The sequence below is a fragment of the Liolophura sinensis genome, chromosome 9, assembly GCF_032854445.1.
Source record: "Liolophura sinensis isolate JHLJ2023 chromosome 9, CUHK_Ljap_v2, whole genome shotgun sequence".
NCBI classification, from domain to species: Eukaryota; Metazoa; Mollusca; class Polyplacophora; order Chitonida; family Chitonidae; genus Liolophura; species Liolophura sinensis.
This window is the reverse complement of record NC_088303.1, coordinates 19,638,485-19,666,183: the sequence shown is the minus strand read 5'-3', so window position 1 is coordinate 19,666,183 and position 27,699 is coordinate 19,638,485. Positions and strand designations below refer to the sequence as shown.

Below are 27,699 nucleotides of genomic sequence, written 5' to 3'. Positions count from 1 at the left end.
AGAACAATTGCACATTAGCTGCTCATTTCAATAAATACACTAATTTATCATTCTGTAATGTACAAAAGACTTTGTTTATACACCAGATTTTCTCGAAAGATGGCCTGTCTAATCGAAAAAAGTCAACATGAATACGGGTTTTAATTATTCCTTTGGCGGCCTTAACAATAGCAACAGAATCCCTGTTTTTTTTCTGAAATATTATGTCGTTGCGTGCACACCAAATACTAAACTGAAGAACACATATGACATACACCATCACAGCTCTAACTTCCTGGTTAAAGGTGGAATTGAATACCTTGTAAATTAATGTTTCCGAGTCCATATTTGGTAGGTAGTTCGCAAACAAAACAAATATCCGGTTAAAGTCATTAAACACATCCTGAACGATTTTACATTGTACAAACAGATGTTGCCGAGTTTCAGACAGGGAGCAAAAAACACACAAGTCATCGGTGGCTACATTTCTCCTAAGAAGTTTTTCCTTAACGGGCAAAATGTCATGAACCAACTTGTAACTGAAGTTGACCAAGTTGTGATCTAAGAATTGATGAAAAACAGTTTTCCATATTCTAACCCAGTCCAAATGCGGCATAGACACCATTGCTCTTGGACAATGTACTATTTTTGTTACAAAATATTCATAAATATACCTGCTTGAACACAATGTTACAGGTTGCTGTACACCTGTGGTAAATTCTCTCCAGGCGCTCAAGGCCAGTCTATAAAAAGGTGGAATGTTTTCAGAATGTGGGATATTGGAACGACAGAATTCACGACAAACATGTCTTAGGGGTAAACCCAACCAATAGATGGCAAAGTATTTCCATTCCGCTGTTGTTCCATGAATTAATTTTAAAACATGCCGAGTAACAAGTGCTTTTATTTTACAATCTATATTATGTACGTTTAGACCTCCATTCCCTATTTTATTATGTACGACAACTCTCCTCAAACTTTCGGGCTTGTTATCCCACAAAAATCTGAACACAGTTTGGGAACATTGATTGACACATTTAGGTGGCAACAGAGTACACTGTGCAGAAAACCATAAAACAGCTAAAGCAACTGTATTAATTAAGACAGACCTCCCCCGTAGGGTCAAATATCTTCCATTCCATGCTGATACATGTTTCTTTACCTTACTTAAAACACGCTCAGAATTGAGTTCTGTTTGATCTGGTCCAAAAAATACCCCACAAATCTTTGAATTTGTAGTGATGTTAAGCCCACCACTGTGCACGTTAGTTTCGTCCCAGCTACCAATGGGAAGAACCGTGCTTTTCAACAAGTTGAGTTTTGCTCCTGAGGCGTTTCCATAACTTTCTGCTAGTTTAATTACATGCGGAACAGAACTCTCTTCAGATAAAATTGCAGTCGTATCATCTGCAAATGCCGACACTCTTGTTTCCTTATTTGTGCCGGGTAACCGTACACCATTAATTTCGTCATTGTTTCTAATGGCGGCTATAAAGGGCTCTAAGGATAAAACATACAATAATGGTGACAAAGAACAACCCTGTCGGACACCTCGACTCAGTTTAAATTCTTCTGTTATGTGCCCGTTCACAATAACACTACTTGTAATGTCAGTATATAATAATTGCACCCACTTACAAAAGTCGGGTTCTAAGTTAAATTTCTCTAAACATTTGAACAAAAATGACCAGTCTACTCTGTCAAAGGCTTTCTCCTGATCTAAGTTAAGAAAGCATCCTTTTAAATCTTTTTGTTCAACATAATCATATGTATTTCGTAATAAGTGAAGGTTGTCAAAAATACTTCGGCCTGGTATTCCACATGTCTGATTCTGAAGTACAATTGTATCGATCACGTTTTTTAACCGATTGCACAAAGCTTTAAAAACAATCTTATAATCTACATTTAGTAAGCTAATTGGCCTCAAGTTTTTTATGCTTTCGGCATTGTCGGGGTCCTTACATAATAGTGTGATTAACCCAGAACGCTGTGAATTACTTAATCTACCCAAGTTAAAACAGTGATTAACTACATCCGTAAACACACCCGAAAACAGGAGCCAAAATTGTACATAAAACTCTGCTGGCAAACCGTCGCATCCCGGCGAACGGCTTTAGACATATTGTTTTACTGCAAAAAACAACTCCTGTTCAGTCAAAAGGCCTTCGCAGGCAATTTTACAATCGTCACTTAACATCGGAAGCGATGACAAGAACTCATCTTGAATGGAGGAGTCGATATCTTGTTCAGTATACAATTTCATATAATACGACCTTATACACTTAGCAATGCCTTCCTGAGATTCATGGGATATTGAAGAGTCACTATGACAAGTAATACTTTTGATCATCTTCTTTCTGCCCCTACTAACTTCTCGTCTAATGAAATATTTGGTTGGTTTTTCTCCCTGATCAAAATGAACAGCTTTAGCACGGATAACCGCTCCCGCATGATTCGACTTATAAAGGGCATTTACAGTCTTTTTCACATTGTCAATACGCTCACAGTTAATGATTGGACTAGATTTTAACGCATTTAATTCTTGTTCAAGTTCCAACAAATCACGTTTTTTTATTCATAGATTTCTCCTTACAGTAACTCCGAATTCTGTCTTTACATTCCCTTTTAAATGTCTCCCATCTGTCTATTAGATCTGCATGACCAGTTGTACAGACAGAGAAAATATCATGGAAGACGGATTTAATATTATCAACAAGCTCCGTGTCATTTAACACAGAAGTATTACACTTCCAGTAGAACGGCCTCCATGAAATGACATCTTCAAAAGAAATATAAAAAAACAAACACGAATGATCAGAAAAAGACACATGTACACCATCACACTGGGTTACATACTTAAACACAGCGTTAGGGATATAAAATCTATCCAATCTACTGGCACACTGGCGCCTAAAAATATCACAAATTCCAAAATCTCTTTTCAAATTATTAATTTCGTCCACCCCATCATTCCTTCCATTAGTGGCACAGCCAGCTCTATCTAATTCAATGCTCTCGACACAATTAAAATCCCCACCCATAATAACCAACTCACTGCCCTGCATCACATTATCTAGATTAGAAATAAACTCTTTTCTTTCCTTTGGATTATTAGGGGCATATACACAAACAAGGTTTAAAGCAGTGTTGTTGAGCTCAACCCTAAGGCTTATGTAGCGACCGTTAGGGCACCTCTGTATTTTCCGTATAAAGCAGTCTACCGTATACCTAATAATTATTCCCACCCCACAACTTCGATTTGACCCATACGCCCACCTTGCATCGCCCGGGATTTGCAAATATTTAGTGTCATTATAGTTTTCGAAGTGTGTTTCCTGTAAGAATAGTACATCAATTCCTTTATCGAAAACAAATTGCTTGACATGTTCTTGTTTAGACGGATCCCGTAAACCATTAATGTTTAAAGTCCCAAAACGAATATTATTTAAGCTCATTATACAAATAAGTAAAGGTAGAGCGTACATACCCATTGTGGTCAAATAAGAGAGTCCTAATTACGCTAAAACTTATTTGTCTCTTTTCATTCGCTGCCTCGCACGAGAAGCAAGCGATTTTCTTTTCCTGTATTCAAGAAGCATGGTGTCCCCCTCCTGAGATGGGGTCGGCGTCATACAGTCTGACGACTGATCGGCGTCAACACCATCATAATCAGTAGAATGGGAACTGGGCGGGATAGATGACGCTGCCTCTTCGGCTGTACTGCCATTGTCCAACTTAGCTCGCTTTTCCTCGACTGGGACTGGTGAACGCACGTCGGGAGCGTGCACGTCAGCCACGACCACATTCTTCACCCTCGGGACAGCTGATGACGTTTCATTATCACCAACATCCACTTCTTCGGTGTTCTTAGTATTCTCCCGGACGTCCATCTCCTTATCAGACTCGCTGTCGTCGCTGACGTCATCATCGGCGCTGTCGTCACCATTCCCGTCGATTTCGTCTTCGTTCTCGTCGCTGTCTTGAACCAGTTCCATAGCAGGTGCGTTGAATGGGTCTTCATCGTCGCTGACGTCAACATCAACGCCATCTTGTTTTACGGCGTCTTCCTTATTATACTGGCGCATAGTCGGTAGGTTTCCCTTAACTCGCGCCGCGTACGACATTGCTCTCGCACAACAGTCACTGACCGTATGAAGCCCTGAGTCACACATTCGGCATGGATCTGTACAGTCCTTCTCTGTATGAGGATTCTCATGGGGGGAGAAACCGTCGCAGTTAGAACACCACAGTGCCCTACACTCTGCCGCCTTGTGTGATTTTTGGCCACACTTCCGACATTCATAGGTTTGCCCGGGGTAGGTAAACATAACAATATCGCCACCGAAAGTAATAAAATTTGGTACATAACGAACTTTGTGACACCTAAATCTGTAAATCCGAATACCTGTCCGAACATGTGAGAGCTCCGGGTCTGAAAATCTGGGTTTCGTCACACCCAGGCATTCGCCATAGGGTTTCAAAGCTGCCTCGATAGTGTCATCTGACATTTCATCCGGTGCCCAGTGGGCCGTCAGATTCAGGTAAAGTGACGACGCGGGCATAATAGACCACGTCGTTCCATTTATAACAACATTGGATTTACTCACTAGGGCATTATGCCCAGCCACTGTAGACACGCGGAGATTGAAGTGTTTCTTTAAATAATTCTTCTGAAAACTTATTAGCTCTGTCTTAATATTTAACACACTTGACAGAAAAGGAATAAAGTCCCCCTGGACAGCCGTAGAAAATGCCGGGCTGCTTCGTGTAGAGATTGACACAGACAAAGTTCTGCTTGGCCTGTTTACAGGCGAGAACGACTCGGGCTTGGACATACCTGATCCAACGGGGCACACGCCCTTCACCAAACAGTAACCACTGGCCAAACTCAAGCTCTGTGGGCACCCAGTTCACCAAAAAATCAGTTTCAGAAACAAGCGTGGTTGTTGCACAAATGTGTAAACAGCAGAGAATAACCGACACATCCGTTCACTATAGAAATTCCTGCCCAACGAATCGTCCAAGATTTGTCCCACTATCGATATTGAATACAAAAATACATGGATACTTTCGACCCCGACGAGACTCGAACTCGCAATCTTCTGATTCGAAGTCAGACGCCTTATCCATTAGGCCACGGGGCCACTGAGAACATAAAAACAGACACTTTAAACAGACCTTTTCACGGCAGCTGAAATGTGGCCTTCTTATAACCTCACGTTTTACATCATCTCCCATACAGATTTGTTAGTATAACACGCTGCGCAAAAATCACCCAGTACAATTTTATACAATCTTCAAAATAAAAGCACTATTTAACTTCTTTCACTTCACACAACAAGAAGTTATTTGTTACCCACGCTCGAACACAAATCGACACCAAACCCGTTGTAATCTCTTTCTTCTAACACCAATATGCCTTGATTTCTCCTGACCGCAGGTCGTTGTAGGTATGGTTGGTGTCACATCTTAAATACCTTGAGCACACTGTCTTTGAAAAAAGTATAATAAAAAACTCATTAAAGAATCAGATTAACGGTAAAGTGAAAATTCTCTTCCAACAACATTCCAATGTGCTTTTTGCAAGGACAGTCGTTATACTTGAGTTCAAGTAAAATTGTTTGTTTTTACAATCTGTAGAATGCCCTAGACTGGGTGTTACACCATAGTCATCAACTCGTTGCAGGCATTCCACGTTTAATTTAAAAGGCTTTACTTCTCCGAGGATAGAAATTCCCGCCCAACGCATTGTCCAAAGTTTGTCCCACTATCGATATTGAATACAAAAATACATAGATACTTTAGACACTTTAAACAGACCTTTTCACGGCAGCTGAAATGTGGCCTTCTTATAACCTCAAGTTTTACATCATCTCCCATACAGATTTGCTAGTATGACACGCTGCGCAAAAATCACCTAGTACAATTTTACACTGTCTTCAAAATAAAAGCGCTATTTAACTTCTTTCATTTCACACAACAAGAACTTATTTGTTACATACGCTCGAACACAAATCGACACCAAACCCGTTGTACTCTCTTTCTTCTAACACCAATATGCCTTGATTTCTCCTGACCGTAGGTCGTTGTAGGTATGGTTGGTGTGACGACTTAAATACCACGAGCACACTGTCTTTGGAAAAAGTAGAATAAAAATATCATTAAAGAAATAGTTTAACGGTAAAGTGAAAATTCTCTTCCAACAACATTCCAATGTGCTTTTTGCAGGGACAGTCGTTATACTTGAGTTCAAGTAAAATTGTTTGTTTTTACAATCTGTAGAATGCCCTAGACTGGGTGTTACACCAAAGTCATCAACTCGTTGCAGGCATTCCACGTTTAATATAAAAGTCTTTAGTTGACCGAGGACAGAAATTCCCGCCCAACGTATCGTCTAACTATCGATGTTGAATACAAACTAATATGGACACTTTCGACCCCGACGAGACTCGAACTCGCAATCTTCTGATTCGTAGTAAAACGCCTTATCCATTAGGCCACGGGGCCATTTAGTACACAGATATGCAAACACTTTAAACAGACCTTTTCACGGCAGCTGAAATGTGGCCTTCTTATAACCTCACGTTTTACATCATCTCCCATACAGATTTGTTAGTATAACACGCTGCGCAAAAATCACCTAGTACAATTTTACACAATCTTCAAAATAAAAGCTCTATTTAACTTCTTTCACTTCACACAACAAGAAGTTATTTGTTACCCACGCTCGAACACAAATCGACACCAAACCCGTTGTAATCTCTTTCTTCTAACACCAATATGCCTTGATTTCTCCTGACCGTAGGTCGTTGTAGGTATGGTTGGTGTCACGACTTATATACCTCGAGCACACTGTCTTTGCAAAAAGTAGAATAAAAAAATCATTAAAGAATCGGTTTAACGGTAAAGTGAAAATTCTCTTCTAGCAACATTCCAATGTGCTTTTTGCAAGGACAGTCGTTATACTTGAGTTCAAGTAAAATTGTTTGTTTTTACAATCTGTAGAATACCCAAGACTGTGTGTTACACCATAGTCATCAACTCGTTGCAGGCATTCCACGTTTAATTTAAAAGGCTTTACTTGTCCGAGGATAGAAATTCCCGCCCAACGCATCGTCCCACTATCGATATTGAATACAAAAATACATGGATACTTTCGACCTCGACGAGACTCGAACTCGCAATCTTCTGATTCGAAGTCAGACGCCTTATCCATTAGGCCACGGGGCCATTGAGAACACAAAAACAGACACTTTAAACAGACCTCTTTACGGCAGCTGAAATGTGGCCTTATAACCTCAAGTTTTACATCATCTCCCATACAGATTTCTTAGTATAACGCGCTGCGCAAAAATCACCTAGTACAATTTTACACAATCTTCAAAATATAGGCACTATTTAACTTCTTTCACTTCACACAACAAGAAGTTATTTGTTTCATTCGCTCGAACACAAATCGACACCAAACCCGTTGTACTTTCTTTCTTCTAACACCAGTATAATTTGATTTCTGCTGACCGTAGGTCGTTGTAGGTATGGTTGGTGTCACGACTTAAATACCTCGAGCACACTGTCTTTGAAAAAAGTAGAATAAAAAAATCATTAAAGAATCACTTTAACGGTAAAGGGAAAATTCTCTTCCAGCAACATTCCAATGTGCTTTTTGCAAGGACAGTCGTTATACTTGAGTTCAAGAAAAATTGTTTGTTTTTACAGTCTGTAGAATACCCTAGACTGGGTGTTACACCATAGTCATCAACTCGTTGCAGGCATTCCACGTTTAATTTAAAAGGCTTTACTTGTCCGATGATAGAAATTCCCGCCTAACGCATCGTCCAAGGTTTGTCCCACTATCGATATTGAATACAAAAATACATGGATACTTTCGACCCCGACGAGACTCGAACTCGCAATCTTCTGATTCGAAGTCAGACGCCTTATCCATTAGGCCACGGGGCCATTGAGAACACAAAAACAGACACTTTAAACAGACCTTTTCACGGCAGCTGAAATGTGGCCTTCTTATAACCTCAAGTTTTACATCATCTCCTATACAGATTTGCTAGTATAACACGCTGCGCAAAAATCACCTAGTACAATTTTACACAATCTTCAAAATAAAAGCACTATTTAACTTCTTTCACTTTACACAACAAGAAGTTATTTGTTTCATTCGCTCGAACACAAATTGACACCAAACCCGTTGTACTCTCTTTCTTCTAACACCAATATACTTTGATTTCTCCTGACCGTAGGTCGTTGTAGGTATGGTTGGTGTCACGACATAAATACCTCGAGCACACTGTCTTTGAAAAAAGTAGAATAAAAAAATCATTAAAGAATCACTTTAACGGTAAAGTGAAAATTCTCTTCCAACAACATTCCAATGTGCTTTTTGCAAGGACAGTCGTTATACCTGAGTTCAAGAAAAATTGTTTGTTTTTACAGTCTGTAGAATACCCTAGACTGGGTGTTACACCATAGTCATCAACTCGTTGCAGGCATTCCACGTTTAATTTAAAAGGCTTTACTTGTCCGAGGATAGAAATTCCTGCTCAACGCATCGTCCAAGGTTTGTCCCACTATCGATATTGAATACAAAAATACATGGATACTTTCGACCCCGACGAGACTCGAACTCGCAATCTTTTTTTTTTTTTTGAATATAAAATAATTTATTCCCAACAAACAAATACAGAGTTGACATTATAATACATCAGCCCAATTAAAACAATATCTTTATCACAGTAGATGTGGGCTGTCGTCTTTTTACATTTTTGCACGGTATATGTATTTACAACAGATCAAGTATTCCATTACAGAAAGAACTTAAGCTTTGAGTTGTCAATAGCACATATAACGTTTCCTCTGGCCCATGTTTTCTGAAAGTTGACTTTACTGAGACGGCAGAAGTCTGAACAAACTCGTGATTTTACACATGACTTAACAGAAGTAACTATGCTTGCAACAGATTTCCTTTTACCTTGAAAAACAGCCTCATTTCTAGCGCACCATACACAAAACAAATAAACTGTTATAAGATATGTGTACATTGAATTCTCGTCCTTTGATAACGGAACACCAAACAATTTGTGTATTAGATCCTTCTCTGAAAAAGCAGGGGAAAAGCTTCCATACATCCAAAAAAGCCTTTGAAAATTCAACAGTACCTGTTGTGTAACTTTGCATTCTACAAACAAATGATTCCTGGTTTCGGATTTACCACAAAAGCCACACAAATCATCTGTGCATATATTTCTTCTTAAGAGAATCTCCTTGACAGGCAGAATATTATGAACTAATTTAAATGAAAAATTTATAAGATTGTTATCCAGGAAGGCGTTGAACACTGTACGCCATATCCGAGGCCACGGTAACATTGGTTGAGAATCTACAACTCTCGGAGGTTCAGAAATCTTGGACAGAAAGGCACTATATATAAATTTATTGTGAAACATTGCTGGAGATAACTGTTGACCATGATAAAATTCTTTCCAGGCAGACAACACAAACCTATAAAAGGCTGGGAGCATTAACGAGTGCGGTAAGCTTGACCTCGCAAACTCTGGCTTAACCTGGTTTAGTGAAATTCCAAGCCAGTAAATAGCAAAATATCTCCAATCCGCTTCAGTGTCATTCAATAATTTTAAGACATGTTTGACTGCAAATACCTTCAGTTTGCAAAAAATATTGTGGATATTTAACCCACCGTTATCATATGCATTAAACAAAACAGATCTCTTAATAGCTTCTGGTTTGCCATTCCAAAGAAACTTAAAGACATGCTGAGTACAGTGTAAAATACATTTTGGTGTTAAGATAAAACATTGGCCAATATACCACAGAACAGACAAGGCAACAGTGTTAATTATAACAGTCCGGCCCGCATTGTAAGGTAGCGGTCACCCCAACATGACACATTTTTTTTTACTTTCTTGAGTACACGTTCAATGTTTAGATCTTCCTGGTTTTCACCAAAATATACACCACATACTTTAATGTTTTCCACAGTCCTAAAGCCGGCTACAGTATCGTCACTGACCTTCCATGTACCAATAGGAAGTACCACACTTTTAGCCACATTAAGTTTAGCCCCTGATGCTCTCCCAAATTCATGGACCAATTTAATAACATGATGAGCTGATTCTTCATCAGACACAATAATCGTAGCAGTGCAGCAATCTTAGACTGTCTGCTTGTACCAGGCATAGGTATACCTCTAATTCTTTCACACTGCCTGACAGCCTTTATAAAGGGTTCTAAAGTAAGTATGTACAGTAATGGTGATAATGCACATCCTTGTCTAACACCTCTTTCTAGAGCAAACTGTTCAGTAACATAACCATTAACTAATACAGAGCTATTTATATCAGTATATAATAACCTCACCCATCTGTAAAATGATGGGCCAAAATTATTCTTTTCTAAACAATTAAATAAGAAAGACCATTCAACCCTATCAAATGCTTTTTCTTGGTCTAAGCTAATAAAGCAAGCATCCAATTCTTTTTGACCTACATAGTCATATGTACTTCTTAATAGATGCACCTTATCCAAAATTGATCTGCCAGGAACACCATATGTCTGGCATTTGTCCACAACACTAGCCACCACTACTTTGAGACGATTACATAAGGCTCTAGACAATATCTTGTAATCTACATTTAACAGAGAGATAGGGCGCCAGTTCTTTATCATATTCGAATTTTCAGTATCTTTACACAGCAATGTTATCAAACCTGACTTCTGGCTTAAGCTCAAGCAGCCCTGGCTGAAGCATTGATTTATAACCTGGGTACATGTGTCTCCAATAACTGACCAATAGTGAAGATAAAATTCAAATGGCAAACCATCACTGCCTGGTGACTTATATTTAGACATACCTTTAAGGGCAGCAAATAATTCATCATTTGGCATAATTCCTTCACAGGCACCCCTATCAGCACTGTTCAATCAGGGCAAGGAGGACAAAAACTTATTTTGGGCATCTGTGTCAACCCCTTGAGAAGAATACAAACTCTTACAATAACTGCACACATTTTTAGAGATGTCTGCTTGTTTGTCATGTATACATGATTCGTCTCTATGACATTTCATAGATTTTATCATTTTCTTCATAGAATGCCCAGATTCACGTTGTAGAAAGTACCTTGTTGGCTTTTCATTGACTAGAAAATGGGTAGCCTTAGCTCGAATTACAGAGGGCTTTCAGTCTAGAAATTTCATTTTTGTTCTCTACTGGGTCAGATTTCAGACTGTTCAGTTCTTGATTTAAATCCCTTAGCTTTTGCTTTGATACCTTATTTTTCTTTCCAGAGTATTCTTGAATTATCTGCTTGGCTTTGGCTTTGAAATAATCCCACTTTTCAATAATGTCTACTATATACCCAGTCCCAAAAATGTCCTCATGCAATTTCTCAGTACTATGTAACAATTCTGCTTCCTCCAGCACAGACACATTACACTTCCAATAGCTTGGGCCCCACACAATGGCATTTCTAAAAGACAAATCAATAAAAATACATGAGTGGTCTGAAAAGGATAGGGGAACAAAATCAGCCAATGTAACAGTCTTGTAATGATTTTTTTTTTTTTTTTGATTGGTGTTTTACGCCGTACTCAAGAATATTTCACTTATACAACGGCGGCCAGCATTATGGTGGGTGGAAACCGGGCACAGCCCGGGGGAAACCCACGACCATCCGCAGGTTGCTGGTCTTGTAATGAGGTAGATACATAAAATCTATCGATTCTAGATGCTACCTGACCCCTACACCATGTATACACTTGACAATTTGGATACAGTTTTCTGTAAACATCACAAAGTGAAAAATCGTGGTTTAAACAGCTCATTTCAATTTTACCAAAGTTACTTGCTAATGGATCACCTCCATACTTGTCCAGGTTATTGTTTTCAACAAAGTTAAAATCACCACCTAAAATTACAGGACTACTTCCAGCGATAAGTTTGTCCATATTCCGAATAAATTCTTTCCTATCAACACGCGCATTAGGTGCATATATAGATATTAATTTAACCAGCGTATTATTTATGACTGCTGATATCGCCACATATCGACCCTGAGGACAGCATTGCACATGCTTGATTGTGCAATCCACAGAATATCTAACAATAATTCCGACACCACAACTCTGAGTCGAACCATAAGCCCACCTGCAATCACCAGGGATATTGAGTTTTTTAGTGTCACTATAACAGGCAAAATGCGTTTCTTATAAGAAAAGTATGTCAATATTATTTTCGAATACAAAGTCTCTAACTTGGTGCTTTTTTACATCATTTCGGAGCCCATTCACATTCAGTGAAGCAACTCTTACACTGTCAAGGACAGACATGCAGAAAACCAAAAGTAAGACCTTGAAAGTTGATGGGTAATTAAAGAGACGCACTATACCTTCTTCTTCCCCTTCATCGTCTTCTTTCGAATGTCTACCACTGACATCTCGGTGATCTCCATGGGTCGCGGTGTCATTTGAGTCTGAGGAAAACCGGTCGGATCTGCACACAAGTCACCCACATTGGCACCTACGATATCCTCTTCTCGAGTGCTTACCGCACCGACACTGGCATCAGCCTGAGAACCAGCCACTGTATCATTCCTTGAATCCTGAGTTTCAATAACTCGTAAACAATTTGAAACTTCGTTCACCGCCCCAACAAGCTGTGAATCACTGACACTAGCAAGTGCCTCACGTTCCTCTAGTTTTCGCTTTTTCTGTTCCGGTCCTGACTGCAGAGAAGAAACTGCACATACCCCAGCTTGGGTGAACGCCACGGTGCAGTCAGCCTGCACTACCTCCTGCTCTGCCTCAGTCTCTCCCCCTGCCGCTATCAGACAGCCTTCTCGCTCACCGTCCTCGTCGGATAAGCTTTCAGCCGAGTCAGTGTCAACACTGTCCCCCTCCTCCTCTTCCCCCTCGGACTCACTGGTAACGGACTCCCCCTCCACATCTACCTCGCCCTCCTGATCGCCGTCATGTTCCATGCGAACAACAGTAGCCCATGACACTGCTACGCTGTCACCCTTCACCCGTGCTGCATACGAGCACGCACGGGCACAACACTCACTGATGGTGTGGGATTTTTCATGAGGAGAAAATCCATTGCAGTTCTCACACCACACCGATTTACACTGGGCAATCTTGTGATTCTTTTGCCCACATCTCCTACATTCATAAATGTGGCCAGGGTATGTAAACATCACCACATCACCAGAAAAACTTTCGGCACGTACCTGGTCTTATGGCACCGAAACCTGTAGGCCTACACTCGTATGCCAGCCCTTACATGAGCAATCTCAGCTTGGGAAAACTTAGGTTTGTCTACACTGAGGCATGTCCCGTAAGGCTGTAACGCCGCCGCTATTATGTCATCGGACATTTCGTCCAAGGCCCAGTGCACAGTTAAATTCATGTAGATCAAGCTCGCCGGCACAATGCCCCACATAGTATTCCCCATAACAAAATTCCCTTTACTCAACAATCTGCTATGAGCTGCCTGGGTGGCCTCACGAACGTAGAACATTTTTTTCAAATAATTCTTCTGGAAGCTGACTAATTCTGCCTTTATGTGAATCAAGTCAGACAACACACCAATAAAGCCTCTCTGAACAGCGCTAGAAAAACTGTCATTACTCTGCGTGGAAATCGCTACGGACAAGGTTCGATCAGGTTTGGCTGCAGGGTTGTACGAAACAGGTTTCGACACCCTTACAGAATTAGGGCTACGCCCAAAACAATCTTTACCTTTAACAAGCTCAGTACAATTCCGGCACACTACAGCTGCTCCGAACGAAATTCCTCACGTTGTTGTTGTACTCAGTATTTGCCAGGAGCTCGTGAAACACGTCTGCGCTCTCCGGACACCAAGTTACTCTCCCCTATTTAAAAGTATTTACTTGTCCGAGGACAGAAATTCCCGCCCAACGCATCGTCCAAGGTTTGTCCCACTATCGATGTTGAAAACAAAATAATATGGATACTTTCGACCCCGAAGAGACTCGAACTCGCAATCTTCTGATTCGAAGTCAGACGCCTTATCCATTAGGCCACGGGACCATTGAGAACACAGATATGCAAACTCTTTAAACACACCTTTTCACAGCAACTGGAATGTGGCCTTCTTATAACCTCAAGTTTTACATCATCTCCCATACAGATTTGCTAGTATAACAGGCTGCGCAAAAATCACCTAGTACAATTTTACACAATCTTCAAAATAAAAGCACTATTTAACTTCTTTCACTTCACACAACAAGAAGTTATTTGTTACCCACGCTCGAACACAAATTGACACCAAACCCGTTGTACTCTCTTTCTTCTAACACCAATATGCCTTGATTTCTCCTGACAGTAGGTCGTTGTAGGCATGGTTGGTGTGACGACTTAAATACCACGAGAACACAGTCTTTGAAAAAAGCAGAATAAAAAAATCATTAAAGAATCAGTTTAACGGTAAAGTGAAAATTCTCTTCCAGCAACATTCAAATGTGCTTTTTGCAAGGACAGTCGTTATACTTGAGTTCAAATAAAATTGTTTGTTTTTACAATCTGTAGAATGTCCTAGACTGGGTGTTACACAAAAGTCATCAACTCGTTGCAGGCATTCCACGTTTAATTTAGAAGTCTCTGGTTGCCCGAGGACAGAAATTCCCGCCCAACGCATCGTCTAACTATCGATGTTGAATACAAACTAATATGGACACTTTCGACCCCGACGAGACTCGAACTCGCAATTTTCTGATTCGAAGCCAGACGCCTTATCCATTAGGCCACGGGGCCATTGAGAACACATATATACAAACACTTTAAACACACCTTTTCACGGCAGCTGAAATGTGGCCTTCTTATAACCTCAAGTTTTACATCATCTCCCATACAGATTTGCTAGTATATAACAGGCTGCACAAAAATCACCTAGTACAATTTTAAACAATCTTCAAAATAAAAGCACTATTTAACTTCTTTCACTTCACACAACAAGAAGTTATTTGTTACCCACGCTCGAACACAAATCCAAACCAAACCCGTTGTACTATCTTTCTTCTAACACCAATATGCCTTGATTTCTCCAGACCGTAGGTCGTTGTAGGTATGGTTGGTGTGACGACTTAAATATCACGAGTACACAGTCTTTGAAAAAAGCAGAATAAAAAAATCATTAAAGAATCAGTTTAACGGTAAAGTGAAAATTCTCTTCCAGCAACATTCAAATGTGCTTTTTGCAAGGACAGTCGTTATACTTGAGTTCAAGTAAAATTGTTTGTTTTTACAATCTGTAGAATGCCCTAGACTGGGTGTTACACCATAATCATCAACTCGTTGCAGGCATTCCACGTTTAATTTAAAAGTCTTTAGTTGCCCGAGGACAGAAATTCCCGCCCAACGCATCGTCTAACTATCGATGTTGAAAACAAAGTAATATGGACACTTTCGACCCCGACGAGACTCGAACTCGCAATCTTCTGATTCGAAGTCAGACGCCTTATCCATTAGGCCACGGGGCCATTGAGAACACAGATATGCAAACACTTTAAACACACCTTTTCACGGCAGCTGAAATGTGGCCTTCTTATAACCTCAAGTTTTACATCATCTCCCATACAGATTTGCTAGTATATAACAGGCTGCGCAAAAATCACCTAGTACAATTTTACACAATCTTCAAAATAAAAGCACTGTTTAAATTCTTTCATTTCACACAACAAGAAGTTATTTGTTACCCACGCTCGAACACAAATCCAAACCAAACCCGTTGTACTCTCTTTCTTCTAACACCAATCTGCCTTGATTTCTCCTGACCGTAGGTCGTTGTAGGTATGGTCGGTGTGACGACTTAAATACCACGAGTACACTGTCTTTGAAAAAAGCAGAATAAAAAAATCATTAAAGAATCAGTTTAACGGTGATGTGAAAATTCTCTTCCAGCAACATTCCAATGTGCTTTTTGCAAGGACAGTCGTTATACTTGAGTTCAAGTAAAATTGTTTGTTTTTACAATTTGTAGAATGCCCTAGACTGGGTGTTACACAAAAGTCATCAACTCGTTGCAGGCATTCCACGTTTAATTTAAAAGTCTCTGGTTGCCCGAGGACAGAAATTCCCGCCCAAACGCATCGTCTAACTATCGATGTTGAATACAAACTAATATGGAGACTTTCGACCCCGACGAGACTCGAACTCGCAATCTTCTGATTCGAAGTCAGACGCCTTATCCATTAGGCCACGAGGCCATTGAGAACACAGATACGCAAACACTTCAAACACACCTTTTCACGGCAGCTGAAATGTGGCCTTCTTATAACCTCAAGTTTTACATCATCTCCCATACAGATTTGCTAGTATATAACAGGCTACGCAAAAATCACCTAGTACAATTTTACACAATCTTCAAAATAAAAGCACTATTTAACTTCTTTCACTTCACACAACAAGAAGTTATTTGTTACCCACGCTCGAACACAAATCCAAACCAAACCCGTTGTACTATCTTTCTTCTAACACCAATATGCCTTGATTTCTCCAGACCGTAGGTCGTTGTAGGTATGGTTGGTGTGACGACTTAAATACCACGAGAACACTGTCTTTGAAAAAAGCAGAATAAAAAAATCATTAAAGAATCAGTTTAACGGTAAAGTGAAAATTCTCTTCCAGCAACATTCAAATGTGCTTTTTGCAAGGACAGTCGTTATACTTGAGTTCAAGTAAAATTGTTTCTTTTTACAATCTGTAGAATGCCCTAGACTGGGTGTTACACCATAATCATCAACTCGTTGCAGGCATTCCACGTTTAATTTAAAAGTCTTTAGTTGCCCGAGGACAGAAATTCCCGCCCAACGTATCGTCTAACTATCGATGTTGAAAACAAAGTAATATGGACACTTTCGACCCCGACGAGACTCGAACTCGCAATCTTCTGATTCGAAGTTACCCACGCTCGAACACAAATCCAAACCAAACCCGTTGTACTCTCTTTCTTCTAACACCAATATGCCTTGATTTCTCCAGACCGTAGGTCGTTGTAGGTATGGTTGGTGTGACGACTTAAATACCACGAGTACACTGTCTTTGAAAAAAAGCAGAATAAAAAAATCATTAAAGAATCAGTTTAACGGTAAAGTGAAAATTCTCTTCCAGCAACATTCAAATGTGCTTTTTGCAAGGACAGTCGTTATACTTGAGTTCAAGTAAAATTGTTTCTTTTTACAATCTGTAGAATGCCCTAGACTGGGTGTTACACCATAATCATCAACTCGTTGCAGGCATTCCACGTTTAATTTAAAAGTCTTTAGTTGCCCGAGGACAGAAATTCCCGCCCAACGTATCGTCTAACTATCGATGTTGAATACAAACTAATATGGACACTTTCGACCCCGACGAGACTCGAACTCGCAATCTTCTGATTCGAAGTCAAAAGCCTTATCCATTAGGCCACGGGGCCATTGAGAACACAGATACGCAAACTCTTTAAACACACCTTTTCACGGCAGCTGAAATGTGGCCTTCTTATAACCTCAAGTTTTACATCATCTCCCATACAGATTTGCTAGTATATAACAGGCTGCGCAAAAATCACCTAGTACAATTTTACACAATCTTCAAAATAAAAGCACTATTTAACTTCTTTCACTTCACACAACAAGAAGTTATTTGTTACCCACGCTCGAACACAAATCCAAACCAAACCCGTTGTACTCTCTTTCTTCTAACACCAATATGCCTTGATTTCTCCTGACAGTAGGTCGTTGAAGGTATGGTTGGTGTGACGACTTAAATACCACGAGAACACAGTCTTTGAAAAAAGCAGAATAAAAAAATCATTAAAGAATCAGTTTAACGGTAAAGTGAAAATTCTCTTCCAGCAACATTCAAATGTGCTTTTTGCAAGGACAGTCGTTATACTTGAGTTCAAGTAAAATTGTTTGTTTTTACAATTTGTAGAATGCCCTAGACTGGGTGTTACACAAAAGTCATCAACTCGTTGCAGGCATTCCACGTTTAATTTAAAAGTCTCTGGTTGCCCGAGGACAGAAATTCCCGCCCAAACGCATCGTCTAACTATCGATGTTGAATACAAACTAATATGGACACTTTCGACCCCGACGAGACTCGAACTCGCAATCTTCTGATTCGAAGTCAGACGCCTTATCCATTAGGCCACGGGGCCATTGAGAACACAGATATGCAAACACTTTAAACACACCTTTTCACGGCAGCTGAAATGTGGCCTTCTTATAACCTCAAGTTTTACATCATCTCCCATACAGATTTGCTAGTATATAACAGGCTGCGCAAAAATCACCTAGTACAATTTTACACAATCTTCAAAATAAAAGCACTATTTAACTTCTTTCACTTCACACAACAAGAAGTTATTTGTTACCCACGCTCGAACACAAATCCAAACCAAACCCGTTGTACTATCTTTCTTCTAACACCAATATGCCTTGATTTCTCCAGACCGTAGGTCGTTGTAGGTATGGTTGTTGTGACGACTTAAATACCACGAGAACACTGTCTTTGAAAAAAGCAGAATAAAAAAATCATTAAAGAATCAGTTTAACGGTAAAGTGAAAATTCTCTTCCAGCAACATTCAAATGTGCTTTTTGCAAGGACAGTCGTTATACTTGAGTTCAAGAAAAGTTGTTGATTTTTACAATCTGTAGAATGCCCTAGACTGGGTGTTACACCAAAGTCATCAACCCGTTGCAGGCATTCCACGTTTAATTTAAAAGTCTTTAGTTGCCCGAGGACAGAAATTCCCGCCCAACGCATCGTCTAACTATCGATGTTGAATACAAATTAATATGGACACTTTCGACCCCGACGAGACTCGAACTCGCAATCTTCTGATTCGAAGTCAGACGCCTTATCCATTAGGCCACGGGGCCATTGATAACACAGATATGCAAACACTTTAAACACACCTTTTCACGGCAGCTGAAATGTGGCCTTCTTATAACCTCAAGTTTTACATCATCTCCCATACAGATTAGCTAGTATATAACACGCTGCGCAAAAATCACCTAGTACAATTTTACACAATCTTCAAAATAAAAGCACTATTTAACTTCTTTCACTTCACACAACAAGAAGTTATTTGTTACCCACGCTCGAACACAAATCCAAACCAAACCCGTTGTACTCTCTTTCTTCTAACACCAATATGCCTTGATTTCTCCTGACAGTAGGTCGTTGAAGGTATGGTTGGTGTGACGACTTAAATACCACGAGTACACAGTCTTTGAAAAAAGCAGAATAAAAAAATCATTAAAGAATCAGTTTAACGGTAAAGTGAAAATTCTCTTCCAGCAACATTCAAATGTGCTTTTTGCAAGGACAGTCGTTATACTTGAGTTCAAGTAAAATTGTTTGTTTTTACAATTTGTAGAATGCCCTAGACTGGGTGTTACACAAAAGTCATCAACTCATTGCAGGCATTCCACGTTTAATTTAAAAGTCTCTGGTTGCCCGAGGACAGAAATTCCCGCCCAAACGCATCGTCTAACTATCGATGTTGAATACAAACTAATATGGACACTTTCGACCCCGACGAGACTCGAACTCGCAATCTTCTGATTCGAAGTCAGACGCCTTATCCATTAGGCCACGGGGCCATTGAGAACACAGATATGCAAACACTTTAAACACACCTTTTCACGGCAGCTGAAATGTGGCCTTCTTATAACCTCAAGTTTTACATCATCTCCCATACAGATTTGCTAGTATATAACAGGCTGCGCAAAAATCACCTAGTACAATTTTACACAATCTTCAAAATAAAAGCACTATTTAACTTCTTTCACTTCACACAACAAGAAGTTATTTGTTACCCACGCTCGAACACAAATCCAAACCAAACCCGTTGTACTATCTTTCTTCTAACACCAATATGCCTTGATTTCTCCAGACCGTAGGTCGTTGTAGGTATGGTTGTTGTGACGACTTAAATACCACGAGAACACTGTCTTTGAAAAAAGCAGAATAAAAAAATCATTAAAGAATCAGTTTAACGGTAAAGTGAAAATTCTCTTCCAGCAACATTCCAATGTGCATTTTGCATGGACAGTCGTTATACTTGAGTTCAAGTAAAATTGTTTGTTTTTACAATTTGTAGAATGCCCTAAACTGGGTGTTACACCAAAGTCATCAACTCGTTGCAGGCATTCCACGTTTAATTTAAAAGTCTCTGGTTGCCCGAGGGCAGAAATTCCCGCCCAACGCATCGTCTAACTATCGATTTTGAATACAAACTAATATGGACACTTTCGACCCCGACGAGACTCGAACTCGCAGTCTTCTGATTCGAAGTCAGACGCCTTATCCATTAGGCCACGGGGCCATTGAGAACACAGATATGCAAACACTTTAAACACACCTTTTCACGGCAGCTGAAATGTGGCCTTCTTATAACCTCAAGTTTTACATCATCTCCCATACAGATTTGCTAGTATATAACAGGCTGCGCAAAAATCACCTAGTACAATTTTACACAATCTTCAAAATAAAAGCACTATTTAACTTCTTTCACTTCACACAACAAGAAGTTATTTGTTACCCACGCTCGAACACAAATCCAAACCAAACCCGTTGTACTATCTTTCTTCTAACACCAATATGCCTTGATTTCTCCTGACAGTAGGTCGTTGTAGGTATGGTTGGTGTGACGACTTAAATACCACGAGTACACTGTCTTTGAAAAAAGCAGAATAAAAAAATCATTAAAGAATCAGTTTAACGGTAAAGTGAAAATTCTCTTCCAGCAACATTCCAATGAGCTTTTTGCAAGGACAGTCGTTATACTTGAGTTCAAGTAAAATTGTTTGTTTTTACAATCTGTAGAATGCCCTAGACTGGGTGTTACACCAAAGTCATCAACTCGTTGCAGGCATTCCACGTTTAATTTAAAAGTCTCTGGTTGCCCGAGGACAGAAATTCCCGCCCAAACGCATCGTCTAACTATCGATGTTGAATGCAAACTAATATGGAGACTTTCGACCCCGACGAGACTCGAACTCGCAATCTTCTGATTCGAAGTCAGACGCCTTATCCATTAGGCCACGGGGCCATTGATAACACAGATATGCAAACACTTTAAACACACCTTTTCACGGCAGCTGAAATGTGGCCTTCTTATAACCTCAAGTTTTACATCATCTCCCATACAGATTTGCTAGTATAACACGCTGCGCAAAAATCACCTAGTGCAATTTTACACAATCTTCAAAATAAAAGCACTATTTAACTTCTTTCACTTCACACAACAAGAAGTTATTTGTTACCCACGCTCGAACACAAATCCAAACCAAACCCGTTGTACTCTCTTTCTTCTAACACCAATATGCCTTGATTTCTCCAGACCGTAGGTCGTTGTAGGTATGGTTGGTGTGACGACTTAAATACCACGAGAACACTGTCTTTGAAAAAAGCAGAATAAAAAAATCATTAAAGAATCAGTTTAACGGTAATGTGAAAATTCTCTTCCAGCAACATTCCAATGTGCATTTTGCATGGACAGTCGTTATACTTGAGTTCAAGTAAAATTGTTTGTTTTTACAATTTGTAGAATGCCCTAGACTGGGTGTTACACCAAAGTCATCAACTCGTTGCAGGCATTCCACGTTTAATTTAAAAGTCTCTGGTTGCCCGAGGGCAGAAATTCCCGCCCAACGCATCGTCTAACTATCGATGTTGAATACAAACTAATATGGACACTTTCGACCCCGACGAGACTCGAACTCGCAGTCTTCTGATTCGAAGTCAGACGCCTTATCCATTAGGCCACGGGGCCATTGAGAACACAGATATGCAAACACTTTAAACACACCTTTTCACGGCAGCTGAAATGTGGCCTTCTTATAACCTCAAGTTTTACATCATCTCCCATACAGATTTGCTAGTATATAACAGGCTGCGCAAAAATCACCTAGTACAATTTTACACAATCTTCAAAATAAAAGCACTATTTAACTTCTTTTACTTCACACAACAAGAAGTTATTTGTTACCCACGCTCGAACACAAATCCAAACCAAACCCGTTGTACTCTCTTTCTTCTAACACCAATATGCCTTGATTTCTCCAGACCGTAGGTCGTTGTAGGTATGGTTGTTGTGACGACTTAAATACCACGAGAACACTGTCTTTGAAAAAAGCAGAATAAAAAAATCATTAAAGAATCAGTTTAACGGTAAAGTGAAAATTCTCTTCCAGCAACATTCAAATGTGCTTTTTGCAAGGACAGTCGTTATACTTGAGTTCAAGTAAAATTGTTTGTTTTTACAATCTGTAGAATGCCCTAGACTGGGTGTTACACCATAATCATCAACTCGTTGCAGGCATTCCACGTTTAATTTAAAAGTCTTTAGTTGCCCGAGGACAGAAATTCCCGCCCAAACGCATCGTCTAACTATCGATGTTGAATACAAACTAATATGGACACTTTCGACCCCGACGAGACTCGAACTCGCAATCTTCTGATTCGAAGTCAGACGCCTTATCCATTAGGCCACGGGGCCATTGAGAACACAGATATGCAAACACTTTAAACACACCTTTTCACGGCAGCTGAAATGTGGCCTTCTTATAACCTCAAGTTTTACATCATCTCCCATACAGATTTGCTAGTATATAACAGGCTGCGCAAAAATCACCTAGTACAATTTTACACAATCTTCAAAATAAAAGCACTATTTAACTTCTTTCACTTCACACAACAAGAAGTTATTTGTTACCCACGCTCGAACACAAATCCAAACCAAACCCGTTGTACTCTCTTTCTTCTAACACCAATATGCCTTGATTTCTACTGACAGTAGGTCGTTGTAGGTATGGTTGGTGTGACGACTTAAATACCACGAGTACACTGTCTTTGAAAAAAGCAGAATAAAAAAATCATTAAAGAATCAGTTTAACGGTAAAGTGAAAATTCTCTTCCAGCAACATTCAAATGTGCTTTTTGCAAGGACAGTCGTTATACTTGAGTTCAAGTAAAATTGTTTCTTTTTACAATCTGTAGAATGCCCTAGACTGGGTGTTACACCAAAGTCATCAACTCGTTGCAGGCATTCCACGTTTAATTTAAAAGTCTTTAGTTGCCCGAGGACAGAAATTCCCGCCCAACGTATCGTCTAACTATCGATGTTGAAAACAAAGTAATATGGACACTTTCGACCCCGACGAGACTCGAACTCGCAATCTTCTGATTCGAAGTCAGACGCCTTATCCATTAGGCCACGGGGCCATTGAGAACACAGATATGCAAACACTTTAAACACACCTTTTCACGGCAGCTGAAATGTGGCCTTCTTATAACCTCAAGTTTTACATCATCTCCCATACAGATTTGCTAGTATATAACACGCTGCCCAAAAATCACCTAGTACAATTTTACACAATCTTCAAAATAAAAGCACTATTTAAATTCTTTCACTTCACACAACAAGAAGTTATTTGTTACCCACGCTCGAACACAAATCCAAACCAAACCCGTTGTACTCTCTTTCTTCTAACACCAATATGCCTTGATTTCTCCTGACAGTAGGTCGTTGTAGGTATGGTTGGTGTGACGACTTAAATACCACGAGTACACTGTCTTTGAAAAAAGCAGAATAAAAAAATCATTAAAGAATCAGTTTAACGGTAAAGTGAAAATTCTCTTCCAGCAACATTCAAATGTGCTTTTTGCAAGGACAGTCGTTATACTTGAGTTCAAGTAAAATTGTTTGTTTTTACAATTTGTAGAATGCCCTAGACTGGGTGTTACACCAAAGTCATCAACTCGTTGCAGGCATTCCACGTTTAATTTAAAAGTCTTAACTTGCCCGAGGACAGAAATTCCCGCCCAACGCATCGTCTAACTATCGATGTTGAATACAAACTAATATGGAGACTTTCGACCCCGACGAGACTCGAACTCGCAATCTTCTGATTCGAAGTCAGACGCCTTATCCATTAGGCCACGGGGCCATTGAGAACACAGATATGCAAACACTTTAAACACACCTTTTCACGGCAGCTGAAATGTGGCCTTCTTATAACCTCAAGTTTTACATCATCTCCCATACAGATTTGCTAGTATATAACACGCTGCGCAAAAATCACCTAGTACAATTTTACACAATCTTCAAAATAAAAGCACTATTTAACTTCTTTCACTTCACACAACAAGAAGTTATTTGTTACCCACGCTCGAACACAAATCCAAACCAAACCCGTTGTACTCGCTTTCTTCTAACACCAATATGCCTTGATTTCTCCTGACCGTAGGTCGTTGTAGGTATGGTTGGTGTGACGACTTAAATACCACGAGAACACTGTCTTTGAAAAAAGCAGAATAAAACAATCATTAAAGAATCAGTTTAACGGTAAAGTGAAAATTCTCTTCCAGCAACATTCAAATGTGCTTTTTGCAAGGACAGTCGTTATACTTGAGTTCAAGAAAAGTTGTTGATTTTTACAATCTGTAGAATGCCCTAGACTGGGTGTTACACCATAATCATCAACTCGTTGCAGGCATTCCACGTTTAATTTAAAAGTCTTTAGTTGCCCGAGGACAGAAATTCCCGCCCAAACGCATCGTCTAACTATCGATGTTGAATACAAACTAATATGGACACTTTCGACCCCGACGAGACTCGAACTCGCAATCTTCTGATTCGAAGTCAGACGCCTTATCCATTAGGCCACGGGGCCATTGAGAACACAGATATGCAAACACTTTAAACACACCTTTTCACGGCAGCTGAAATGTGGCCTTCTTATAACCTCAAGTTTTACATCATCTCCCATACAGATTTGCTAGTATATAACAGGCTGCGCAAAAATCACCTAGTACAATTTTACACAATCTTCAAAATAAAAGCACTATTTAACTTCTTTCACTTCACACAACAAGAAGTTATTTGTTACCCACGCTCGAACACAAATCCAAACCAAACCCGTTGTACTCTCTTTCTTCTAACACCAATATGCCTTGATTTCTCCTGACAGTAGGTCGTTGTAGGTATGGTTGGTGTGACGACTTAAATACCACGAGTACACTGTCTTTGAAAAAAGCAGAATAAAAAAATCATTAAAGAATCAGTTTAACGGTAAAGTGAAAATTCTCTTCCAGCAACATTCAAATGTGCTTTTTGCAAGGACAGTCGTTATACTTGAGTTCAAGTAAAATTGTTTCTTTTTACAATCTGTAGAATGCCCTAGACTGGGTGTTACACCAAAGTCATCAACTCGTTGCAGGCATTCCACGTTTAATTTAAAAGTCTTTAGTTGCCCGAGGACAGAAATTCCCGCCCAACGTATCGTCTAACTATCGATGTTGAAAACAAATTAATATGGACACTTTCGACCCCGACGAGACTCGAACTCGCAATCTTCTGATTCGAAGTCAGACGCCTTATCCATTAGGCCACGGGGCCATTGAGAACACAGATATGCAAACACTTTAAACACACCTTTTCACGGCAGCTGAAATGTGGCCTTCTTATAACCTCAAGTTTTACATCATCTCCCATACAGATTTGCTAGTATATAACACGCTGCGCAAAAATCACCTAGTACAATTTTACACAATCTTCAAAATAAAAGCACTATTTAAATTCTTTCACTTCACACAACAAGAAGTTATTTGTTACCCACGCTCGAACACAAATCCAAACCAAACCCGTTGTACTCTCTTTCTTCTAACACCAATATGCCTTGATTTCTCCTGACCGTAGGTCGTTGTAGGTATGGTTGGTGTGACGACTTAAATACCACGAGTACACTGTCTTTGAAAAAAGCAGAATAAAAAAATCATTAAAGAATCAGTTTAACGGTAAAGTGAAAATTCTCTTCCAGCAACATTCAAATGTGCTTTTTGCAAGGACAGTCGTTATACTTGAGTTCAAGTAAAATTGTTTGTTTTTACAATTTGTAGAATGCCCTAGACTGGGTGTTACACCAAAGTCATCAACTCGTTGCAGGCATTCCACGTTTAATTTAAAAGTCTTAACTTGCCCGAGGACAGAAATTCCCGCCCAACGCATCGTCTAACTATCGATGTTGAATACAAACTAATATGGAGACTTTCGACCCCGACGAGACTCGAACTCGCAATCTTCTGATTCGAAGTCAGACGCCTTATCCATTAGGCCACGGGGCCATTGAGAACACAGATATGCAAACACTTTAAACACACCTTTTCACGGCAGCTGAAATGTGGCCTTCTTATAACCTCAAGTTTTACATCATCTCCCATACAGATTTGCTAGTATATAACACGCTGCGCAAAAATCACCTAGTACAATTTTACACAATCTTCAAAATAAAAGCACTATTTAACTTCTTTCACTTCACACAACAAGAAGTTATTTGTTACCCACGCTCGAACACAAATCCAAACCAAACCCGTTGTACTCGCTTTCTTCTAACACCAATATGCCTTGATTTCTCCTGACCGTAGGTCGTTGTAGGTATGGTTGGTGTGACGACTTAAATACCACGAGAACACTGTCTTTGAAAAAAGCAGAATAAAACAATCATTAAAGAATCAGTTTAACGGTAAAGTGAAAATTCTCTTCCAGCAACATTCAAATGTGCTTTTTGCAAGGACAGTCGTTATACTTGAGTTCAAGAAAAGTTGTTGATTTTTACAATCTGTAGAATGCCCTAGACTGGGTGTTACACCAAAGTCATCAACTCGTTGCAGGCATTCCACGTTTAATTTAAAAGTCTCTGGTTGCCCGAGGACAGAAATTCCCGCCCAACGCATCGTCTAACTATCGATGTTGAATACAAATTAATATGGACACTTTCGACCCCGACGAGACTCGAACTCGCAATCTTCTGATTCGAAGTCAGACGCCTTATCCATTAGGCCACGGGGCCATTGATAACACAGATATGCAAACACTTTAAACACACCTTTTCACGGCAGCTGAAATGTGGCCTTCTTATAACCTCAAGTTTTACATCATCTCCCATACAGATTTGCTAGTATAACAGGCTGCGCAAAAATCACCTAGTACAATTTTACACAATCTTCAAAATAAAAGCACTATTTAACTTCTTTTACTTCACACAACAAGAAGTTATTTGTTACCCACGCTCGAACACAAATCCAAACCAAACCCGTTGTACTCTCCTTCTTCTAACACCAATATGCCTTGATTTCTCCTGACCGTAGGTCGTTGTAGGTATGGTTGGTGTGACGACTTAAATACCACGAGTACACTGTCTATGAAAAAAGCAAAATAAAAAAATCATTAAAGAATCAGTTTAACGGTTAAGTGAAAATTCTCTTCCAGCAACATTCCAATGTGCTTTTTGCAAGGACAGTCGTTATACTTGAGTTTAAGTAAAATTGTTTGTTTTTACAATTTGTAGAATGCCCTAGACTGGGTGTTACACAAAAGTCATCAACTCGTTACAGGCATTCCACGTTTAATTTAAAAGTCTCTGGTTGCCCGAGGACAGAAATTCCCGCCCAAACGCATCGTCTAACTATAGATGTTGAATACAAACTAATATGGACACTTTCGACCCCGACGAGACTCGAACTCGCAATCTTCTGATTCGAAGTCAGACGCCTTATCCAGTAGGCCACGGGGCCATTGAGAACACAGATATGCAAACACTTTAAACACACCTTTTCACGGCAGCTGAAATGTGGCCTTTATATAACCTCAAGTTTTACATCATCTCCCATACAGATTTGCT

At 39.7% G+C, this 27,699-nt stretch overlaps 23 non-coding genes across 23 annotated transcripts; all 23 read right to left on the bottom strand.

Moving 5' to 3' along the window:
- Nucleotides 1-5,050: 5,050 nt before the first annotated feature.
- Trnar-ucg (transfer RNA arginine (anticodon UCG)) lies at nt 5,051-5,123 on the bottom strand. The gene has a single exon. It is a non-coding gene; the product is annotated as a tRNA-Arg (tRNA).
- Nucleotides 5,124-6,413: 1,290 nt separating this feature from the next.
- On the bottom strand, nt 6,414-6,486 carry Trnar-acg (transfer RNA arginine (anticodon ACG)). Its single transcript has one exon. It is a non-coding gene; the product is annotated as a tRNA-Arg (tRNA).
- Nucleotides 6,487-7,136: 650 nt separating this feature from the next.
- On the bottom strand, nt 7,137-7,209 carry Trnar-ucg (transfer RNA arginine (anticodon UCG)). Its single transcript has one exon. It is a non-coding gene; the product is annotated as a tRNA-Arg (tRNA).
- Nucleotides 7,210-7,865: 656 nt separating this feature from the next.
- On the bottom strand, nt 7,866-7,938 carry Trnar-ucg (transfer RNA arginine (anticodon UCG)). Its single transcript has one exon. It is a non-coding gene; the product is annotated as a tRNA-Arg (tRNA).
- Nucleotides 7,939-13,985: 6,047 nt separating this feature from the next.
- Trnar-ucg (transfer RNA arginine (anticodon UCG)) lies at nt 13,986-14,058 on the bottom strand. Its single transcript has one exon. It is a non-coding gene; the product is annotated as a tRNA-Arg (tRNA).
- Nucleotides 14,059-14,708: 650 nt separating this feature from the next.
- On the bottom strand, nt 14,709-14,781 carry Trnar-ucg (transfer RNA arginine (anticodon UCG)). Its single transcript has one exon. It is a non-coding gene; the product is annotated as a tRNA-Arg (tRNA).
- A 652-nt stretch (nt 14,782-15,433) lies between these two features.
- On the bottom strand, nt 15,434-15,506 carry Trnar-ucg (transfer RNA arginine (anticodon UCG)). Its single transcript has one exon. It is a non-coding gene; the product is annotated as a tRNA-Arg (tRNA).
- Nucleotides 15,507-16,159: 653 nt separating this feature from the next.
- Nucleotides 16,160-16,232, bottom strand: Trnar-ucg (transfer RNA arginine (anticodon UCG)). The gene has a single exon. It is a non-coding gene; the product is annotated as a tRNA-Arg (tRNA).
- Nucleotides 16,233-17,367: 1,135 nt separating this feature from the next.
- Nucleotides 17,368-17,440, bottom strand: Trnar-ucg (transfer RNA arginine (anticodon UCG)). Its single transcript has one exon. It is a non-coding gene; the product is annotated as a tRNA-Arg (tRNA).
- Nucleotides 17,441-18,093: 653 nt separating this feature from the next.
- Trnar-ucg (transfer RNA arginine (anticodon UCG)) lies at nt 18,094-18,166 on the bottom strand. Its single transcript has one exon. It is a non-coding gene; the product is annotated as a tRNA-Arg (tRNA).
- A 652-nt stretch (nt 18,167-18,818) lies between these two features.
- Trnar-ucg (transfer RNA arginine (anticodon UCG)) lies at nt 18,819-18,891 on the bottom strand. The gene has a single exon. It is a non-coding gene; the product is annotated as a tRNA-Arg (tRNA).
- A 653-nt stretch (nt 18,892-19,544) lies between these two features.
- On the bottom strand, nt 19,545-19,617 carry Trnar-ucg (transfer RNA arginine (anticodon UCG)). Its single transcript has one exon. It is a non-coding gene; the product is annotated as a tRNA-Arg (tRNA).
- A 652-nt stretch (nt 19,618-20,269) lies between these two features.
- Trnar-ucg (transfer RNA arginine (anticodon UCG)) lies at nt 20,270-20,342 on the bottom strand. The gene has a single exon. It is a non-coding gene; the product is annotated as a tRNA-Arg (tRNA).
- A 653-nt stretch (nt 20,343-20,995) lies between these two features.
- Trnar-ucg (transfer RNA arginine (anticodon UCG)) lies at nt 20,996-21,068 on the bottom strand. Its single transcript has one exon. It is a non-coding gene; the product is annotated as a tRNA-Arg (tRNA).
- A 650-nt stretch (nt 21,069-21,718) lies between these two features.
- Nucleotides 21,719-21,791, bottom strand: Trnar-ucg (transfer RNA arginine (anticodon UCG)). The gene has a single exon. It is a non-coding gene; the product is annotated as a tRNA-Arg (tRNA).
- A 653-nt stretch (nt 21,792-22,444) lies between these two features.
- Nucleotides 22,445-22,517, bottom strand: Trnar-ucg (transfer RNA arginine (anticodon UCG)). Its single transcript has one exon. It is a non-coding gene; the product is annotated as a tRNA-Arg (tRNA).
- A 652-nt stretch (nt 22,518-23,169) lies between these two features.
- Trnar-ucg (transfer RNA arginine (anticodon UCG)) lies at nt 23,170-23,242 on the bottom strand. Its single transcript has one exon. It is a non-coding gene; the product is annotated as a tRNA-Arg (tRNA).
- Nucleotides 23,243-23,894: 652 nt separating this feature from the next.
- Nucleotides 23,895-23,967, bottom strand: Trnar-ucg (transfer RNA arginine (anticodon UCG)). The gene has a single exon. It is a non-coding gene; the product is annotated as a tRNA-Arg (tRNA).
- A 653-nt stretch (nt 23,968-24,620) lies between these two features.
- Nucleotides 24,621-24,693, bottom strand: Trnar-ucg (transfer RNA arginine (anticodon UCG)). Its single transcript has one exon. It is a non-coding gene; the product is annotated as a tRNA-Arg (tRNA).
- A 652-nt stretch (nt 24,694-25,345) lies between these two features.
- Trnar-ucg (transfer RNA arginine (anticodon UCG)) lies at nt 25,346-25,418 on the bottom strand. Its single transcript has one exon. It is a non-coding gene; the product is annotated as a tRNA-Arg (tRNA).
- A 652-nt stretch (nt 25,419-26,070) lies between these two features.
- On the bottom strand, nt 26,071-26,143 carry Trnar-ucg (transfer RNA arginine (anticodon UCG)). Its single transcript has one exon. It is a non-coding gene; the product is annotated as a tRNA-Arg (tRNA).
- Nucleotides 26,144-26,795: 652 nt separating this feature from the next.
- On the bottom strand, nt 26,796-26,868 carry Trnar-ucg (transfer RNA arginine (anticodon UCG)). The gene has a single exon. It is a non-coding gene; the product is annotated as a tRNA-Arg (tRNA).
- A 651-nt stretch (nt 26,869-27,519) lies between these two features.
- On the bottom strand, nt 27,520-27,592 carry Trnar-ucg (transfer RNA arginine (anticodon UCG)). Its single transcript has one exon. It is a non-coding gene; the product is annotated as a tRNA-Arg (tRNA).
- Nucleotides 27,593-27,699: the final 107 nt, after the last annotated feature.